The sequence below is a fragment of the Pongo abelii genome, chromosome 5 (genome assembly GCF_028885655.2).
Source record: "Pongo abelii isolate AG06213 chromosome 5, NHGRI_mPonAbe1-v2.0_pri, whole genome shotgun sequence".
Classification (NCBI taxonomy): Eukaryota; Metazoa; Chordata; class Mammalia; order Primates; family Hominidae; genus Pongo; species Pongo abelii.
In genome coordinates, this window is record NC_071990.2 from 92,419,671 (window position 1) to 92,442,143 (window position 22,473).

Below are 22,473 nucleotides of genomic sequence, written 5' to 3' on the forward strand. Positions count from 1 at the left end.
TCTCAGCATTCATATGCACTATGAATATTGTCATTTGGTTAGTATTTAAATTGTAGCTCTTTTTGAATATTTTCCATGTGCACCTGCTTTTCTATTAAGTACAGAATTCTTCAGAAGGCCAGAGACATAGTCTCAAAATATGTATTGTCCAGATAGGGTAAGTTAAAGTATAGCTGTAGTCTGGTTAGACACATTGTACTGTGAATTGCAAAACAAAATACAACTGGGCCATTTTTGGAAGCCTGAGTTCAGGTTGTTGACCAAGATACCTGGGTTCTTATTCCAGCTCCACTGCTAATTATGCATCTGAAGAATTTCTGTCCCAATATTTTTTCATGTGCAAAATAAAGAAGCTAAAGTTAATTGTATCTAAGTCATCTCACTCTAGAATGGCTACTATCAAAAGAAAAAAAATAATAAACCCAGAAAATAACAAGTGGTGGCAAGAACGTAGAGAAATTGGAGACCTTTTTCACTGCTGATGAAAGTGTAAAATGGTGAAGCCACTGTGGAAAACAGTTCCTCAAAAGTTTAAGAAAATAATTACCATAAAACCCAGCAATTACATTTCTAGGTAAGTCCCTCAAATAAGTGAAATCAGGATCTCCAAAAGGTATTTGTACCCCCATGTTCATAGCAGCATTATACACATTAGACAAAATGTGGAAGCAAATCAAGAGTTCATTGATGGGTGAAGAGATAGACTATATACGATATATACATATGGTGAAATATTGGTCAACCTTTATAGAAAGGAAATTCTGACACATGCTACAACATGGATGAACCTTTAGGACATTATGCTAGGTGAAATAAACCAGTCACAAAAAGGAAAATACCATATGGTTCCACTTATGTAAGGTCGTCAGATTCATAGAGACAGAAAGTAGAATGGTGGCTGCCAAGAGCTGAGGGAGGGAGATGGGGAGTTATTGTCTAACAGGTATTGAAGTTTCAGTTTTGCAAGGTAAAAAGCATCCTGAAGATGGATAGTAGATTGTCATTATTGCACAAAACTGTGAGTGGACTTACTACTGTTGCACTGTATACTTAAAAATGGATAAGATAATTAATTTTGAATTATGGGTACTTTACAAGTAAAAATAATTAAAAGTGTACCTGAGGACAATTCTTGGTAGAATGTTTTACAATTCTAGAAGTTCTCACGGAGACCATGCAAAGAGCAACTTTCAGGCTCTTCCTCAGCCTGGTAATGTATCCCCTAAAGGGGAGTCAGGCTTTTTACAGGTCCTCAACCTCCGTCTTCTGTCTCCCAGTTCTGTGTCCCAGAAGACAGAATAGACAACTGATTCTCTCCACCCTGATTACACGTTTCCATGAAAACAAGCAAGTTCTTGTAAATGATCTTTTCTTCTATGTTTAAACTGAAGGTTTATTCTTCCTTTTCTACTTTGACTAACACATTTCCTGGCCTTTAGCCTAGTCACCCTCCAAGCAGAGTCATGGCTTTTTTTAATAGGCATTTTATCCTTGCATCTCAAAGAATCAATCTACCCTCTTCTTTCTGCTCCTCCTGCACATTCAGTTCCCCTGAGCTGTGTTCAGCTGTCAGCCTCTGCAATGAGCGGCTCCGATTCCCCGAGTTATTAGGGAGCACTTGGAGCATCTCTGCAGCACTGATACTGACAGTTGAACACACAGGAGCAGCTGGCTTAGTGGGGAAAGAGAGGGGAGGGAGTGAGAGCTATTCATTGCAGTGTATTTATAACTTGGCCCGGAAAGCAGGGATGGCGGTATTCAAATAGGAAAGGGTGAAAAGACGTTTTATCCTAATTAAAAAGGTAATTAAGTAACACACCGAAGAATTTAAATCAGTGCTCTTGGTTTTTATGACAGGTCTGATGGTATAACTACCCAGAAATCTTTCTGGAACAACAAATGCTGCTTCTTAAGCTCTGCTGCTTGCTGAGTGGCCACCTATGGATGACAAATTACAGTAGGAATCCTAGGCAAGAGTGTCTGAGATAAGTAAAGATTTCTCTCAAAGGAAAACATTGTATACAGGCATGAAATCTCCAGCTCGCCCAGATTAAAACTCTGTGCCCACGTCATCACCACTGTCTCCTCTCTTCCTACCCACACTTCCCATCCAAACTGACCCGATCAATTTAATGATTACCTAGAAGATCTGCTAGTTTTCCTATACTCACTTCTTTTTCTTCAGCCTATTCTAATTTATGGGATTTCCTGTTATGGTCTTCAATGGGCTTTTGTTTCCAAATATTTACAAATTAAATGTAGTTTTAGGTATATATATGTGTTTCTTACCATTTGATGCTGCATCTCCTACTGAGGTATTTCTTAGAGAGTGAGGAAGTAGGCCATTGATTTCAATATCAAGTTCAAATGCATGAAAATTCCTAAACAATTGCTAGTCAGCCTTTGAAAACTTCAGGAGTTTCTTTGCAACTAACAGTCCTGAAACAATAATTTAATTATCTCTTACAAATATTATTTTAACCAGGTGCTCTTATAAACTGCTGATTGTTTTGAAGTACCATAAGTTCATTATTTTTCATCCGTCCAATTTCTTACTTTGTGAGTACTAGTTTATTGTTTTCTTTGGATTACATCTGTAACAAGTTTATAAATATCTTCAAATTTATCTAAGTTTATTGTACTACATATAAAATAGTCACATGTGTGTATTTATATATAATAGTGTTTTGTTTCTACAGATGAAAGTATAAGACATAAATGTAAGGCTACACACATGTACATACAGTGTGAGATTTAATATACATAACAAATATTTTATGCTATTTAACATGAGAAATATGGACTATCTCTTAGTAGGTCAAAATGATATAACAATCACCTTTTTCTTTTCTTTCTTTTTTTTTTTCCTTTTGAGACAGACTCTCACTTTATCACCCAGACTACAGTGCAGTGGTGTCATCACTGCTAACTGCAGCCTCGACCTCCCAGGTTTGATCAATCCTTCCACCCCAGCCTCCTAAGTAGCTGGGACAACAGGTATGCACCACCATGCCTGGCCAATTTTTCTATTTTTCCTAGAGATGGGGTTTTGCCCTGTTTCCCAGGCTGGTCTTGAACTCCTAGGCTCGAGTGGACAATCACATCTTAATGTGACTTACCAAAACAAAATACAATCAAAAATATTTGGATGTGAGTTATCCCTATGAAATGATAGTCCTCATTAATTTGCATATACATTCTTTGGACTACTCAGGTTATTAAAGAAAAGTCGAAAAGATGTTTATAATACTGCATTTGTTTCCTATATGAAATTCACCATATCATAGCAAACAGTCTTTGGGTTATGAAGAATATTGAATTTGTGCTTTGCCAAAGTAAAGAGTAATGTCAACAGTTTCAATCTCACTTGAAAGGATTTATCAGAAAAAATATATATATATACACAGCACATTCATGTTATTCATGGTAGTTATGTCCTGTAAAGTCTCTGCAAACACTGAATTAGTGAATACTGAACCATTGCTCCTAGAGGAAACACAGGGTTAAGTTCCTGGCAGCCTCTGGTAGCAATTTTATCAACTGTTCAATACATAACTTTCTTCTATGTGTGTTTTTTTTGTTTAAAGACACCTTATTTAATATGTATTGTTGATACATTAGCTTTGAACTCACAGCCAAAATGCTATAGCTCAAAAATGAGCAAAGATTATCTAGCACATGTATTTTCTCCATAAGGCATATCACAGTCTACTTTTGCCTAAGAACACTAGACAGTGCTTCAGGATTATGCATGGGGACCATTTTAAATACTAAAATTGTCAACAAAAAGTAAAAAAAAAAAAAAGCATAAGACATGGCACTAAATAGACTGAAAAAAAGATACTTGTTTCCAGTATGAAAACTGAAATAGGAAGGCAGAGAATCGTCTTGTTCAACTAGGAATGTGAGCATTGAGTGACTCAAATTTTTCACTGTTGGGTATATAAACACAAATTACCACAAAAGTAACATGAATATTAATTCTGAGGGTATGAGTGCATTTTAGAATTTGCAAATATAAAATCTATAATGAGGACCAACTATATTTTTAAGTTTTAGAAAACTATTAAATTATCATAAAAACAACTATTTTGTTAATATAGTAATTTTATCCACCCATTTACATTTATTTTGATTTTCTTATAAATGCCCAAATTAAAAATGAAAGAAGATAAATAATTTTTGACAAATGAGGATTATTGATTCTAGTAAGAATCAAAGTTCTCTTGGATTCTGCACCTTGAATTTGTTCCAACTTCTTTGTCAGTAACTACATTGTTTTTCCATTTTCATGGTAGTTAGAAATTCTTCTGGGGAATATAAACGGATTCCTATTTTTACAGCCTGCACCAAATGTCTGAATAACCTCAGTGGACACACTACTGGAATGTGTGGGTTTTGGGGGATTCAAGAGGTTGAATCTTCCTATATCCTTAAAATGAGCAACCATACTGCATGTACATGTTTTAGGAACTTTTTATGATTTCAAAGAGAAATGTGCAATATTTTGTCAAGTGCTAGAAGAAATTAATATTTCTTCTATATTAAAATAATTTAAAATGATAAAATATGGATAACTACAATGTTAAAGTTATTATTTGATAATTGGGTTTAAAATCTCTTAATTTCCAGGTAAAGACTATACAAAATATGATTATATATCTTACGTGTACAAAACAACCTATATATTCAAATATTTTTAATCTACAATTTGCTGGAAAGCTTATTTAATTTGAAGTGCCAAAGTTGTATACACTTGAAATCAGGTTAGTTTTAGGAACTTTGCTTTAATTCAGTTCTGTTGAAAATTTTTATGGGCTGTAGGGTACATGGATCATCTCTAAATGTGGGTCCATGGTTCCTGCTTTACAGGCCACCATAAAGAAAGTGTCATTTTGGGGAAAATAATATTTATATTTTTAGCGATTTTTCTCAATAATATTTGTTCCCTAATTTGTCAATTTTGTATAAGTTGTCAAGTTTACTGGAATAAAGGCTTTAATGATAAAAAAAAAAAAAAGATGTTCCTAATTCAAATCCAAGGAACTAATCAGAATTTTTTTTTATTCCTACCTTGTTTTTTCTTTTCTCTGAACTTAACACTGATATTTTCCAAAGGCAAACTATAGGAACTTCCCCACAGCATTCTTTTCTCTCTCATCTACCAATCTCCATACCAAAAAACAAAATGACAAAAAAATACATTAGACTCTAAATTCTAACTTACAAATCCTGCAGTTTTCAGTATTTTTTTTTCTCTGCATCTCAAGCCTAATGAGGGTGAACAGTAGTGAGTTCATGAGCTTCTCCAAGTGAGCCTAGAGGGCCCAGCTTATCCCTGATGAGCTGTTCTCTGAAGCTCTGGTGTTTACCAAATGTGTCAGATGGATAATGTTCATTAATGAACCTGAATATCTCAAAGCAGAGCGATTCCTCCAAATATTATGATGCTTTAATGACACTTGTAATAAGACCGCCAAGGACTACCAGCAGCTAACAAATACATATTTCCAAATGTAACATTAGTAAATGTTTGAATGCTGCAAAACCTTAAAACTGGTATATGAAAGTCTGCTTACTCTGCCTCCTGAGGACCTCATAAATGAATAAGTGATAAGTGAGCCGGTGCCACAAGCAGAACTGGGGCTTCGGGGAAATGGGCAGCAATGGCATTTACAGCAATTTGCGTTGAATATGTGGAAAAGGGAGAAAAATCAAACAGACATATAAGTGTAGAAGGGAGCAGAGACACTAAAAAGGGTTATGAAATATAGCAAACTAAATGACTTCCTGTATATTCTCACAAGAATCACTGTGAGAATGTGACTGAAGTGCCATTGTCTGGTCCAGCTTTCTATTGACCTCCTTATACCAAAGCGTTGTCCTGGGACTGCCTGTCTGCTTGTGACATTGCTTTCTTCTTCCTACCCTACTCCAGGGTTCTGCTAAGCAACGAGTCTTAAGTCAGTCTCTTCCCAGCTTATGGAGAGAAAACAAGCACATTCAACTTTTCAGTGCATCTCTGTGGAATTCTATAGGCAGCTTTCACATCCTTGAGCTTGTGTTTTCATACATGAGTTGAATATGGTGGTTGCTTTTATTATTAAGTAGCCAACAGGATATTATTTGGAATCCACGTCTGTTCTTATTTTTTTCCCCGCAGCAATTCTTACTGAAAAAGTACTGAAAACTAACAAATCTAATTTCTACTTCCCCACAGAAAGGTTAGTGAAATGTTTTCTGAAGGGTAAGAAAGGGCATGACTATTAATAAAGTGTCAGGTGGACAGCATGGCACATGTATACATATGTAACTTACCTGCACATTGCGCACATGTACCATAAAACCTAAGGTATAATAATAATAATAATAATAATAATAATAAAAGTATCAGGTGGAGTTCACAGTCTTGCACTGTTTTATATATCCTCTTTGAAATAAAACCTATATTTACCTATAATTCATTCATTCAATAAATATGTATCAAGTGCCTATATGACATAGAGTGATACGTGGATGATTAGTAAATTATTTATAGTAAATATTTATTACATGATACAAAAGGCCATAAAAGAACATGGGACATTCAAAAATTTATCTTCTTTTGGAAAATCAAATTGCTATCCACCAAACTTAGTGCGGCTTTTACATATTTGTGTGCAAATATTTTGTAAAATGTGACAAACCTTATGTTTATTAGGAATGTAATGTCTTTCTTACCTCCTTCTCTGTCTCTTTCTTTCTTCTTTCTTTGTAATCTTTAATAATATTTCTTACTTGCAGATAACAGAACATATTTATAAAAATGTTTCTCCTTTCTCCTTATGTCATGTAGATTTGAGTTCTAATTTTCGTTCCTACATACGTGTAGGTAGTTACTGATTGAAATACAATCATTGTATTTATACTGTGTATATATTCTGTGAGTATAAATTGTACACTCACAGAATATAGTACACCCAGCCTCTTCAAATTTTCGACTCATTATTCTACTCCCAACAAACTTTATACGTATCCAGGACAGCCCCTCTGAGCCTTCTTCGTGCTATCACTAAAAGCTATAATTATACGTGCAAAGTTTACAGAAACAAAGATTAATTAGTCAAATACTTTATTATACTGCTTCAGACATACTCTTAAGAGTAACTAAAAATAAGTAACACAGCTGCTTTTATCATGCCTTTAGTAAATAAAAATAAGTTTATATTTTCCTGTCATCATTTTGTCGTAACTAATTAGATTCAGTAAACACTATCTTAGCAAAGAATACTAACTAAGGTTATGATTTGGGAGTAGATTTAAAGACAAAAACATTGCTTATGGATTTATATCTTGTTTTTCTTTGTTATCTTTCTCTTTTTCTTTGGAGATACAGTCTCACTCTATCCCCCAGACTGGAGTGCAGTGGCGTGATCGCGGCTCACTGCAACCTCCGTCTCCCGGGTTCAAGCGATTCTCCTTCCTCAGCCTCTCGAGTAGCTGGGATTACAGACACGATCCACAACCCCCGGCTAATTTTTGTATTTTTAGTAGAGACAGGGGTTTCGTCATGTCGGCCAGGCTGGTCTTGAACTCCCGACCTCAAGTGATCAGCCTGCCTCGTCCTCCCAACGTGCTGGGATTACAGGTGAGAGCCACCATGCCTGGCCATCTTCTTCTCTTAAGGCAATGCCATCCCTATTAGTAAGTTTCATTTTGTGAGTTCTTAGAGAAATGAGTTAAAACCTGGTCTATTACATATAACTTAAAATGTTTATCCTGCACTTACTGTTTTATTCACTACCTTCCTCAACAGAAATATGAAATGAATCCTAAATTTCATTGTCATAGATTTTAAATTTCACTTCCAAATTCTGTTTTCAGTTATATGGCAAAAAAAATTGCCCCTAACAAAGCTTCATTCCTCACAGCTATCTCCATTAGAGTATATTCTTTTCGACCCAAATATCCAAATGTGGGGTTGACTTTTTTCTTGCTCCCGGCTGCCATATTTGTGGTAGCAGTCTCTTCTGGTGGATTCATTCTTTTATTACCATTAGGACCTTCCATGTTTACATTTATGCCTCTCAGCATTCTGCCATTTCAAGTTTGTGGTGTTATCTCTTTCAGTGATTTCTGTCTCCACCTAGTTACTGACTGGCAAAACCACATCTCATAATGACCATCAATAAAGATGACTTATTTTCCAATATCTCTTCTTAAAATTACTTTTCTGCATGTATGATGGTTAATTTTATTTGTCAACTCACACGAACTAAGGAATACCCAGATTGCTGGGAAAACATTATTTCTGGGTGCACCTGTGAGGATGTTCCCAGGAGAAATTAGTATTTGAATTGGTAAACTGAGTAAAGTATATGGTCCTCCCTGATGTGGATAGGCATAATCCACAGCTATCCATTAGCTTGAATAGTGCAAAAGGAAAGGAATGTTGAATTCACTCACTCTGCTAGATCTGTGATGTCTATCTTCTCCTGCCTGCCCACAGGTATCAGTGTTCTGGGTTCTCAGGCTTTTGGATACAGACTGGGATATATAACATCAGCCTCCCAATTCTCAGTCTCCTTCAGACTCAAACTGAATTACACCATCAGCTGTCCTGGTTTTCCCTCTTTCAGACAGCAAATAGTGGGACTTCATAGCCTCCATAACCACATGGAGCCAATTTCTGTAATAAATATCTTCTATATATATTAATATATGGAGAAGTCTGACTAATACAGGTTTTGGTAACAAGAGTGGGATGCTGCTAAAATAAATATCTAAAAATGAAGAAGTGACTTTGAAACTGGAGAATGAGTGGAGGGTGGAAGAGTTTAGAGGCGCATGCTAAAAAAAAGACTACATTGCTAGAATGAATTAAGGATGATTCTGGTGAGGGGCTACTTCTCAGTCATACTAATTATTTACTTATGATCAATAGGGACTAAGTCCCTCACTGACAACACAACGTTGTCATTCTGCCATTCATACCCAGACAACACAGTATTGAATATTCCCCACTGTTTACCTCCTTTTTCTCCCTAATACTTACTCCCCAAGGTGTCTAATTAAATTTTGTATTGTACTTTATTTGTACTATTATACATTCAGACTTCAACTCCTGGTCTGCTCTTCATGGAATTTCTCTTGTCTTCTCACTTTTAAAGAACTCTTAGTTTCCTACTTCAAGGAGTCCTATTTAGAGGGTTAATTAGAGGTGATCCAGCAGAGTTTTCTAATTTTACAATATTTTAACCATAAATGGAAGCACTAGCTGGCTCTTCACTAGAATTAATTTTCTTTTTTTTTCAGGTCACAACTAGGATCTATTTCCTGCCTTTTCTTACAGTTAGTTGTATCCTTGTTATTGAGTTCTAAGCAATGGAATGTGAGTGAAAGTGATATGTGCTATTTCTGTTTCAAAGCTTTTAAGAAGCAGGCATGCAATATGCACCATCCCCTTCCCCTTTTGTAAAATAGATCCAAATGATGAGATCTTAAGGGATGGTGGATCCATAAGATGAAAAATATCTTCATCTTGCATTCAGAGATCTTTGAATCTCTATATGCAATATATTGACCTGCTTTGATTTCTTATGTAAATGAGAAATCATCTCGTATTATGCTTGTGTCATACTTTTCTGCCTATTCTCTGACGATTGGCAAGACCCTAAACAATACCTCATTTATTAACAAGACAACGAAAGGGGAAAAAATGATGCCTCAAATTTTTTTGAGGTTTTAATTTTGTACTTTAGTCATCTGTGACTTGTAAAATTTTCTCGTACTAGATTTTAAGTTTCTAGAGAATAAGAACATCCGTTTTATCCTAAATAAATGATGATATGTGTATAGTAGTCAAGTAGAAGGAAATAATATTATGTCTATAAAACTTGTATGTAAGTTCCTTAATATAAATGTTAAGCACTGGCATATAAAAACATTTGTTTTAAACATTCAATAATAAAGTGTGATAAATTATTTTAGTATAATGAAGGATTAACAAAAAGCATAAGACCAAGAAGTGTACACATAGAAAGTGCTGTATTGTGTCATTTATTATTTGCCACCCATTCTAATTATCATAGCTCTTGTAGTTACATACCATTCTTAAAAATCCTTAGAGAAAATGAGTCTATAATCTGCTTTTGTTGAGTTTTTAATTATCCATAGCATCTATTCACTTCGAAATTATGAAAAATTCCAGCAGGCTGTTTCACTTCACAGAAATCCTGCAGCAAGGCACCTCGGTTTCTGGTTTATAAATAACCTGCTCTGTACTTTATTTTTTTGGTAAATGAATCCACTTGAGCTATATATCATTAAGGATTTTGTTTATGAGAGGTTCAGAAAGAAATAGCCAACATAAAGTAGCAGTGGCAGATAATGAAGCAAGTCATGAAGCATATGACAACACAGGTTGAGAATCAGCTTATGGATGATCTGCTGTCTGTGAACTCTCTCATCTAATATTTGTAAGCGCACATCTGGCAAAGCTTCCTGTATTTTTCAGAGCCTTTATTGATTTATGTAGGAATAACAAATAGACCCACAGATATTCTACTAAAATGGTGTTGATATCATAAGGGAATAAAAAGTATCTCTTGTTTTGTCTGATTTGGGGCACAATCCCCTTAGTGGGTGAAGCATTAAGTGCCTCTAGAACAAGCCTCTTATTGACCACACCAGAAATAGGAGGAAGGCTCCTGGTAACAAAATCATTCTGGAAAATTTGAGATTTAACAGCCCATTAACCTGCTATTAAAGACCACTGATGAGAATTTCTTAGAGAAATGAACTTGCACTGTGTGGGAAGTTAGCAATGACACCATAAAGGGAACTTGGCAATGGGAGGGGGAGGGAAAGGAAGATTCTTATCAAAACCCATGCTATTAAAGAAATGAAATTGGAGCTGCACAGAGCTGAAGACACAGATTATGGGTAATGATGCAGAACCGGGTTACATCAGCATTGAGTTTCAGGCAGTTCCCATTCTATTTTACCTGCATTGGCAGAAAGTTGAGCCAGTGTCAACTTCCACTTAGAACGCAGTTGATCACAGTGCTATGGAAAGCCAAATTGACAGTTAAGAGGAAGCAAAAGGTTTAGGGTCATGTCTCAGCTGGGTTTTAACTCATTCTCATTAGGAGCACTAATATGGCAGAGCATACAGGGGGTGGTGGATCTTTTTTTCTTCTCCTTCTTCTTCATTTTTCTTCTCCTTCTTCTTCATTTTTCTTTCTTTCTTTCTTTGTTTTGTAGACCATGAATGATGAATATTAATGCAATTCTATTCAGGTTGCCACGGAGTGTCCAGGATGGTGGTGGAGGGGGCAGTAGTCTACCACATTATCATGTTATTGGATTTGTTTAAAGAAAGGTTCCTGACACGATTTTCCAAATGCAGCCTGGTGAGCAGTCCCGCTCTCTTTGTGTTACATAATGTCCCATCTGTGCTCACGGAGTGTGGCTTGATAAGGATGCCATTAGGTGATGTATCTGACTTAATGGTATTCTTTCAGAGCTGGAGCAATAAACATTAAGGGGCCTTAATTATATTCTTTGCAGTGGGAGCAATAAACATTAGAGGCCCTATTGTACCCTGTCCCAAAATGTCCCAAAATGTCCCTCAAGCCCAATTTGGGAAGTGTCTTGATAGCCAGCTCTAATTTCAAATCCTCTCTCTCATTCCATGTATTTTGAAATTGGGAGACTGGACAAAAACAATGCAACGAAATTAATAGGCATATGGCCGCATAGCAGCCCCTCATATTATTTACCTGACGCATCAGGGCCCTAATAGTGGGGGGAAAAATGATGAGTGATCTGATTTATTTTTCTATGGTGACAACTTTTGATAAACTGCAGCTACTAGCCACAGAGTTGCAGAGGTAAAATTGCTCACCTGGTACATAGAGAAGATCCATGGGACAAAGGATTAAGTTGCCTTGAAGACTGAGAAGACTGTGGGATTTTAAGTTGAATCAAACATGAGGTGATAATTCATGATCATCTCTGACTCTATTTCATCTACATATTTCTGTTTTTGCTTTTTTTTGGTGAAACTGTATGCTAAAATAACAAATTTCCCATGAAATTACAGGAGTCCCATTTTACCATTTGTAACATCAGATGTTCAACATGCTATCAAGGAAGAAAGACAGTTTTAAAATTATTTTCTTAAGATCTCCACTGGTCACATTCATTTCAGCGAGTCATTAAACTATATTGATTTTGCCTGAATTAATGGTACACTTGTTTTACTCATTTTGTTATTCTAATTTTGCTCTCCTCTCATTTTCACAATTCTGAGTCTCAGGTATTGGCCTGTGAACTGGTGCATGATAGTATATCATTTAAACTGATAGCCCCATCATTTCTTCCATAGCATATTTTGTCATAATTCCCAATACATGAGATATTTAGCTAAGGTAAAGTGCACATGGAACATTTAGAGAGGAATTGTCATCAGGGTGAAATGCTATGTACTATGCAGAAGGTTTCTGGTTTGGGGTTCTGAACAATCAAAATTAAATAGACATAAATGCAATTAATGATATTACATGAAGAGTTTGATACTATGTCCGTTTAACTTCTAGCCTTTATTCTAGCTTGGGAAGTTTTGTTTCCTTTTATTTTAACAGAATTTTAACTTCCTACCACAATAGGGAATGAGCCTGTGAGTAGATTTAGCAAAGAAAGTAGAAATAAATTCCTGTTGATTATTTTATTTAACACTGTGGTTTCTCACACAAAGACATTTAATTTCAAAGTGTTTTGACTTGGCCACAGCCATAATTGTGCATAATATCCACTATCTTTTAATTGGAATTATCTTTTATCTTTGGCTACATTTATCTGAGGATCCCTTCAGAAAGCCCACCAGAAGCTCAAATTCCAATTTGTTCTCTCAGCTTGACTAATGATGAAAAGTATCAAAAACGACTATTATGTGTTTATAAATCACCTCTTTTATCCTGATGCAGTTCTGGGATTTTATGCTGTTAAGTATCATTTCTCTGTGGAACGTAAATGCAAAAACAACAACAAATTCAGCATAAACAATGGCACTAAAATGAGAAAGAACAAAAAGTCTTTAAAGAAGCATCACAAAAGCAAAGTTTGAACAGAGAACAGCAGAAAATATCGATGAGAAAATATGTTTCCCACAGATTAAAAAAAAAGTATGAGTCAAAAATAGTCCCCATTTGCTTAGCATCTAACAGTTCTATTTGGAAAAGCATAGAATCTGTGGCACAAAAGCAAATATATCTTAATTGGGCTCACTTGCATCCACCTGCTACAGTTCCTTTTTAGTCACATTGAATTTGTCTAACAACACTTGTTTACATTCCCTTGCTAGCACATTAGCATTTATTTCATTTCATAAAATAAGAAATAGGGCCAGTTTAAAATGTTGAAGATACAGTGGCCAAGAAACTTAAGGTCAGCTTGTGGAACACAGCAATCAACATGGACTTCTCATTGTGAAATATTACTCTTTGATCATCACATGTTACCAAAAGTCCTCGATTAATTGAATCATTCATCCAATAATTATTTATTGAACACCTGCTGTGTGCCAGACAATCTGCTAGGAACTCAGGATGAAAAGTGCACCAGGCATTGTGGCAGCTCCCTTTACCGCAGCTTTTGTCTGTTTCAGCTCCTCACCACTACCTCCAATGACCCACCCCCCACCGTCCCATCCAGGTCTTCGCAAAACAGTTGCAAGTCCTCTTGACTGAGCTCTGAATCTACACAAGCAAAGATGATATGCCACCCCCACATGCCATCAATACTACGTGCCCCGCAGCCTCGAAGGCACAAACTTAGTGGCTCATTGATGTTTGTGGAGCTTCTGCATTGTTTCCTCTATCCCTTTTATTGTCAATTGGACCCAATATCTACTGCTGCCAGTAAAGTATACAGGCACTTGCGATACTGCTGTGACTTTTAGGGCAGTAACTGGGCTGAGCCTCTGGATCTCATAGAGAGCACTTGGATGGGACTATGAGGCTTGACATAGTTTTGCCTTATTGTGAGAATAGACATAACTTCCTCTGTTGCCAAGAGATGGACTCAGGTCCAGGATTGCTGTCTTTCTTTCAGTCTCTTCACTTCCTGACAGCCAGACACCTTCTGATGTATTCAGACATGATCAAAGAAGGCCCCACTACCCCATCCAGCCACATTTTTGAATACTGTGTCTATCATCCTCAGCACAGTATGGTACTACAAAGTCCATTTCCTAATCATAGCCCAGGTAAATGATATCTCCTCACTCATCTTGTGTATTGATCTTTATCCCTCATTCTTCAAAATGTGAGTGAATATCCCAGCATAACTGACCTTTCACATATTATACCTATGATTTTCTGCTCATCCATCCTATCACATTTCAAAGGAAGACATTTAACAACTTGCGTTGTCCCCAAATCAGAATTCATCCTTCTGTATTACCAAATTGACTGAGTACCTAAGCTTCACTTCCAACCCAGAGGTTTTACCTGTTTATCTAATCCCAGTGACCCCAGTTATAGACTGCAAGACTGCCCTGAGCTCTCGTTGGATAATCGAGGACTTGCTTCTTGTGATCTGAGGTCTCAGATGGTAAGCATCTGCCTGCTTCCCCATGCAACTAAGTGTCACCTGCATATGAGAATATCTTAATATCTTCCTATATCTTGGTACCTCATTATCTCACCTTGGCAGCCATGGTGCTTTACATGATCTCAAGTTTGTCAGACTAATGTCCTCTCTTGACACCAAGATTTTCTGCTCAGCTCTATCTCCCTATACAGATTCACTAACTGATCAGTCCGCTTAGTCTTTTTTTGACCTAACATATGGGTCTTGTTTTCTTCCCAACTACTTCCTTTTTTCTACGTGGTCTACAGCAGATTACTTCACTATGTTTAAGTCCTAAGACATAAATTTTTGAGCTGCAAAATGTTTTTCACCTCCTTCACTTAGTTAGATCAGTTAAGGTACTTTTATAACCAAATAACGAACCTTGACTCAGATGGCTTAAATAAGAAAAAATTATTATTTCACATTAATGATTCTGGAGGTAGGGTAATTCCAAGTTTGGTTATTTCAACAGTTCAGGGATGTCAAGAAACTACATCCTTTCCATCTTCCTGTTCTGCTCTCTAAGCATGTGGACCTGCCCTCAGGGCTGTGTTCCTTATGGTTAGGAGTTGTCTGTCTCAGTTTCAGGTACCACAATGACATCCAAGACAGAAAAATAAGAATGTTACTTTCACTGCATATATTTCCTCCATGAGGAAAACCTTTCCCAGCAGTCCCTCAGAAGATATCTGTTACAGAATCATTGATTATATTTTCTCCTTATGCCCTTGCCAAAATCAATTATTGGTAAAGGGAATGGGATTATAGTAATTGGCTTTGATTAATCATAATCCAGTCAGTAGGTCTAGGGAGGGAACTAGCTCTCCATAAAGCACATGGAGGTCCAATGCAGCAGTAAACTTCCCTTATCAAGAAACAAGGAAAGTCATGCCTGTTGGTTAGTCAGCCAAGCATACCTGCCACATTAGTTATCCACATACATGCTGTGGAGCAGAAATGAAAGGTCTGCCTGCCCACTTTTCAATGGCACAGGACTCTCAGTCCATCCGGAGTTTGCTCACACAGTTGTTGGTTATACCCCATGCCACATGAAGAGTCCTTCCTTTTCAACCCTCTCTCAAAGCCTGAGGAGTAAGGCACATGCTGTAATTCTTGATGGAAGCAGCGAGTGTTACCTGTTTTCTTATCATTTTATTGTTAAATGCAGCAAAGGAAATTTTCCATTTATTTTATTTTATTTTATTTTATTTTATGACAAACTCTTACTGTGTTTCCCAGGCTGGAGAGCAGTGGTGTGATCTCAGCTTACTGCAACCTTTGCCTCCCAGGTTCAAGTGATTCTCCTGCTTGCCTAGGCCTCCAGAGTAGCTGGGATTACAGGGACTGAGTCACTACGCCAGGCTAATTTTTGTATTTTTAGCAGAGACATGGTTTCACCATGTTGGCTAGGCTGGTCTTGAACTCTTGACCTCAAGTGATCCACCCATCTTGGCCTCCCAAAGCTTCTGTTTCTTAAAGTATTTTATTTCCTTAACAGTAATAAGGAAGGTGGTTACTTAAAATTAGGCTGGAGAGATATGTTACTTGAGCAGGTCAACGAATAGTCTGGAAAGAGGAGTAGAGAAGGAGGATAAGAGTGAGACAATAATCAATAAATAACTCAATATTTCAGTTTGATATCAGGCTCTTAATACCATGCCTGAGACATAGTACATGCTCAATAAATGCTTGGAGCAGAAAGGAAGAAAGGGGGAGTGTTTCACCAGAATTCCACAATAAGTTTTCAAATATAATCAATTTCATTAGGTAATCCAGATTTGATTGGGTTGTAAGGATTAAAGCGATCCAAAAGCACAACTAGTCTTATAAATAAAGTTTGTTGATTTCTGATAGGGGCATACTCCTTCTGAGTGATGTAGACAACTGTGTTAAATTCGTAGCTATTGTTTTTCCTTTGGAAAAGGACCTAGAAATTGGAGTATTTTGAGGTAAGTATGAAATCAAATGATTCTGGAAGATGATTTGTTTCATTACACTATAGGAAATATTGATTAACTGTCCTATAAACATCTCAGAAGAAGGCAAAAGTAAGTGGATATATCTTAGCACAGAGAACAATGCCAACAACAGAGTAAGGAGGAAAGTTAGAGACAGTGGAACTGGGATACTTAACAACATGGCTGTAGATTCAAGGCCAACACCTCGTAGAATGTTATGCAGTTTCTTCATTATTTTTGCTTTGAAATAAGAATGGCATTATTTGTTTATTTAGCAATGTTTTTGAAATTAACATTCACTTACCTGTATATGTATACATATATGTGTGTGTGTATATATGTATATATAATACTTGTTTCTAAACATGTTTTATAAACATCTTCAAACAAAAGCAAAGCAGACAAAATGTTACAACAAATACCTGGGGAGGAGCCAAGATGGCCGAATAGGAACAGCTCCGGTCTACAGCTCCCAGCATGAGCGACGCAGAAGGCGGGTGATTTCTGCATTTCCATCTGAGGTACCGTGTTCATCTCACTAGGGAGTGCCAGACAGTGGGCGCAGGTCAGTGGGTGAGTGCACCGTGCGCCAGCCGAAGCAGGGGCAAGGCATTGCCTCACTCGGGAAGCGCAAGGGGTCAGGGAGTTCCCTTTCCAGGGGTGACAGACGGCACCTGGAAAATCGGGCCACTCCCACCCGAATACTGTGCTTTTCCGAGGGCTTAGGAAACGGTGCCCCAGGAGAGTATAGCCTGCACCTGGCTCAGAGGGTCCTACGCCCACGGAGTCTCGCTGATTGCTAGCACAGCAGTCTGAGATCAAACAGCAAGTTGGCAGCGAGGCTGGGGGAGGGGCACCTGCCATTGCCCAGGCTCGCTTAGGTAAACAAAGCAGCCTGGAAGCTTGAACTGGGTGGAGCCCACCACAGCTCAAGGAGGCCTGCCTGCCTCTGTAGGCTCCACCTCTGGGGGCAGGGCACAGACAAACAAAAACACAGCAGTAACCTCAGCAGACTTAAATGTCCCTGTCTGACAGCTTTGAGGAGAGCAGTGGTTCTCCCAGCACGCAGCTGGAGATCTGAGAACAGGCAGACTGCCTCCTCAAGTGGGTCCCTGACTCCTGACCCCCGAGCAGCCTAACTGGGAGGCACCCCCCAGCAGGGGCAGACTGACACCTCACACGGCCGGCCAGGTACTCCAACAGAACTGCAGCTGAGGGTCCTGTCTGTTGGAAGGAAAACTAACAGAAAGGACATCCACACCAAAAACTCATCTGTACATCACCATCATCAAAGACCAAAAGTAGATAAAACCACAAAGAGGGGGAAAAAACAGAGCAGAAAAACTGGAAACTCTAAAAAGCAGAGTACCTCTCCTCCTCCAAAGGAACGCAGTTCCTCACCAGCAACGGAACAAAGCTGGATGGAGAATGACTTTGACGAGCTGAGAGAAGAAGGCTTCAGACGATCAAATTACTCTGAGCTACGGGAGGATATTCAAACCAAAGGCAAAGAAGTTGAAAACTTTGAAAAAAATTTAGAAGAATGTATAACTAGAATAATCAATACAGAGAAGTGCTTAAAGGAGCTGATGGAGCTGAAAACCAAGGCTCGAGAACTACGTGAAGAATGCAGAAGCCTCAGGAGCCGATGCAATCAAATGGAAGAAAGGGTATCAGCCCTGGAAGATGAAATGAATGAAATGAAGTGAGAAGGGAAGTTTAGAGAAAAAAGAATAAAAAGAAACGAGCAAAGCCTCCAAGAAATGTGGGACTATGTGAAAAGACCAAATCTACGTCTGATTGGTGTACCTGAAAGTGACGGGGAGAATGGAAACAAGTTGGAAAACACTCTGATGGAAAACACTCCATCAGACTAACAGCGGATCTCTCGGCAGAAACCCTACAAGCCAGAAGAGAGTGGGGGCCAATATTCAACATTCTTAAAGAAAAGAATTTTCAACCCAGAATTTCATATCCAGCCAAACTAAGCTTCATAAGTGAAGGAGAAATAAAATACTTTACAGACAAGCAAATGCTGAGAGATTTTGTCACCACCAGGCCTGCCCTAAAAGAGCTCCTGAAGGAAGTGCTAAACATGGAAAGGCAGAACCGGTACCAGCCACTGCAAAATCATGCCAAAATGTAAAGACCATCGAGACTAGGAAGAGACTGCATCAACTAACAAGCAAAATAACCAGCTAACATCATAATGACAGGATCAAATTCACACATAACAATATTAACTTTAAATGTAAATGGACTAAATGCTCCAATTAAAAGACACAGACTGGCGAATTGGATAAAGAGTCAAGACCCATCAGTGTGCTGTATTCAGGAAACCCATCTCATGTACAGAGACACACATAGGCTCAAAATAAAAGGATGGAGGAAGATCTACCAAGCAAATGGAAAACAAAAAAAGGCAGGGGTTGCAATCCTAGTCTCTGATAAAACAGACTTTAAACCAACAAAGATCAAAAGAGACAAAGAAAGCCATTACATAATGGTAAAGGGATTAATTCAACAAGAAGAGCTAACTATCCTAAATATATATGCACCCAATACAGGAGCACCCAGATTCATAAAGCAAGTCCTGAGTGACCTACAAAGAGACTTAGATGCCCACACACTAATAATGGGAGACTTTAACACCCCACTGTCAACATTAGACAGATCAACGAGACAGAAAGTCAACAAGGATACCCAGGAATTGAACTCGGCTCTGCACCAAGCGGACCTAATAAACATCCACAGAACTCTCCACCCCAAATCAACAGAATGTACATTTTTTTCAGCACAACACCACACCTATTCCAAAATTGACCACATACTTGGAAGTAAAGCTCTCCTCAATGAATGTAAAAGAACAGAAATTATAACAAACTATCTCTCAGATCACAGTGCAATCAAGCTAGAACTCAGGATTAAGAAACTCACTCAAAACCGCTCAACTACATGGAAACTGAACAACCTGCTCCTGAATGACTACTGGGTACATAATGAAATGAAGGCAGAAATAAAGATGTTCTTTGAAACCAACGAGAACCAAGACACAACATACCAGAATCTCTGGGATGCATTCAAAGCAGTGTGTAGAGGGAAATTTATAGCACTAAATGCCCACAAGAGAAAGCAGGAAAGATCCAAAATTGACACCCTAACATCACAATTAAAAGAACTAGAAAAGCAAGAGCAAACACATTCAAAAGCTAGCAGAAGGCAAGAAATAACTAAAATCAGAGCAGAACTGAAGGAAATAGAGACACAAAAAACCCTTCAAAAAATTAATGAATCCAGGAGCTGGTTTTTTGAAAGGATCAACAAAATTGATAGACCGCTAGCAGATTAATAAAGAAAAAAAGAGAAAAGAATCAAATAGATACAATAAAAAATGATAAAGGGGATATCACCACCGATCCCACAGAAATACAAACTACCATCAGAGAATATTACAAACACCTCTACGCAAATAAACTAGAAAATCTAGAAGAAATGGATAAATTCCTCAACACATACACCCTCCCAAGACTAAACCAGGAAGAAGTTGAATCTCTGAATAGACCAATAACAGGAGCTGAAATTGTGGCAATAATCAATAGCTTACCAACCAAAAAAAGTCCAGGACCAGATGGGTTCACAGCCGAATTCTACCAGAGGTACAAGGAGGAACTGGTACCATTCCTTCTGAAACTATTCCAAGCAATAGAAAAAGAGGGAATCCTCCCTAACTCATTTTCTGAGGCCAGCATCATCCTGATACCAAAGCCTGGCAGAGACACAACAAAAAAAGAGAATTTTAGACCAATATCCTTGATGAACATTGATGCAAAAATCCTCAATAAAATACTGGCAAACAGAATCCAGCAGCACATCAAAAAGCTTATCCACCATGATCAAGTGGGCTTCATCCCTGGGATGCAAGGCTGGTTCAATATACACAAATCAATAAATGTAATCCAGCATATAAACAGAACCAAAGACAAAAACCACATAATTATCTCAATAGATGCAGAAAAGGCCTTTGACAAAATTCAACAACCCTTCATGCTAAAAACTCTCAAGAAATTAGGAATTGATGGGACGAATCTCAAAATAATAAGAGCTATCTATGACAAACCCACAGCCAATATCATACTGAACGGGCAAAAACTGGAAGCATTCCCTTTGAAAACTGGCACAAGACAGGGATGCCCTCTCTCACCACTTCTATTCAACATAGTGTTGGAAGTTCTGGCCAGGGCAATTAGGCAGGAGAAGGAAATCAAGGGTATTCAGTTAGGAAAAGAAGAAGTCAAATTGTCCCTGTTTGCAGATGACATGGTTGTATATCTAGAAAACCCCATTGTCTCAGCCCAAAATCTCCTTAAGGTGATAAACAACTTCAGCAAAGTCTCAGGATACAAAATCAATGTACAAAAATCACAAGCATTCTTATACATCAATAACAGACAAACAGAGAGCCAAATCATGAGTGAACTCCCATTCACAATTGCTTCAAAGAGAATAAAATACCTAGGAATCCAACTTACAAGGGATGTGAATGACGTCTCCAAGGAGAACTACAAACCACTGCTCAAGGAAATAAAAGAGGATAGAAACAAATGGAAGAACATTCCATGCTCATGGGTAGGAAGAATAAATATCGTGAAAATGGCCATCCTTCCCAAGGTAATTTATAGATTCAATGCCATCCCCATCAAGCTACCAATGACTTTCTTCACAGAATTGGAAAAAACTACTTTAAAGTTCATATGGAACCAAAAAAGAGCCCACATCGCCAAGTCAATCCTAAGCCAAAAGAACAAAGCTGGAGGCATCACACTACCTGACTTCAAACTATACTGCAAGGCTATGGTAACCAAAACAGCATGGTACTGGTACCAAAACAGAGATATAGATCAATGGAACAGAACAGAGCCGTCAGAAATAATGCCACATATCTACAACTATCTGATCTTTGACAAACCTGACAAAAACAAGAAATGGGGAAAGGATTCCCTATTTAATAAATGGTGCTGGGAAAACTGGCTAGCCATATGTAGAAAGCTGAAACTGGATCCCTTCCTTACACCTTATACAAAAATCAATTCAAGATGGATTAAAGGCTTAAACGTTAGACCTAAAACCATAAAAACCCTAGAAGAAAACCTAGGCAATACCATTCAGGACATAGGCATGGGCAAGGACTTCATGTCTAAAACACCAAAAGCAATGGCAACAAAAGCCAAAATTGACAAATGGGATCTCATTAAACTAAGGAGCTTCTGCACAGCAAAGGAAACTACCATCAGAGTGAACAGGCAACCTACAAAATGGGAGAAAATTTTCGCAACCTACTCATCTGACAAAGGGCTAATATCCAGAATCTACAATGAACTCAAACAAATTTACAAGAAAAAAACAAACAACCCCATCAAAAAGTGGGCGAAGGATATGAACAGACACTTCTCAAAAGAAGACATTTATGCAGCCAAAAAACACATGAAAAAATGCTCACCATCACTGGCCATCAGAGAAATGCAAATCAAAACCACAATGAGATACCATCTCACAACAGTTAGAATGGCAATCATTAAAAAGTCAGGAAACAACAGGTGCTGGAGAGGATGTGGAGAAATAGGAACACTTTTACACTGTTGGTGGGACTGTAAACTAGTTCAACCCTTGTGGAAGTCAGTGTGGCGATTCCTCAGGGATCTAGAACTAGAAATTCCATTCGACCCAGCCATCCCATTACTGGGTATATACCCAAAGGACTATAAATCATGCTGCTATAAAGACACATGCACACGTATGTTTATTGTGGCGTTATTCACAATAGCAAAGACTTGTAACCAACCCAAATGTGCAACAATGATAGACTGGATTAAGAAAATGTGGCACATATACACCATGGAAT

General features: G+C 37.8%; 1 long non-coding RNA gene across 10 annotated transcripts in view; it reads right to left on the reverse strand.

Moving 5' to 3' along the window:
• The window catches only part of LOC129059995 (uncharacterized), a 148,552-nt gene extending 131,114 nt beyond the window's left edge, over positions 1-17,438 (reverse strand). For all 10 annotated transcript variants that reach the window (XR_010140270.1, XR_010140266.1, XR_010140268.1 and 7 more), the window contains exon 1: positions 16,997-17,438. This is a non-coding gene — a long non-coding RNA (uncharacterized LOC129059995). The remainder of the gene's footprint in view (positions 1-16,996) is intronic.
• Positions 17,439-22,473: the final 5,035 nt, after the last annotated feature.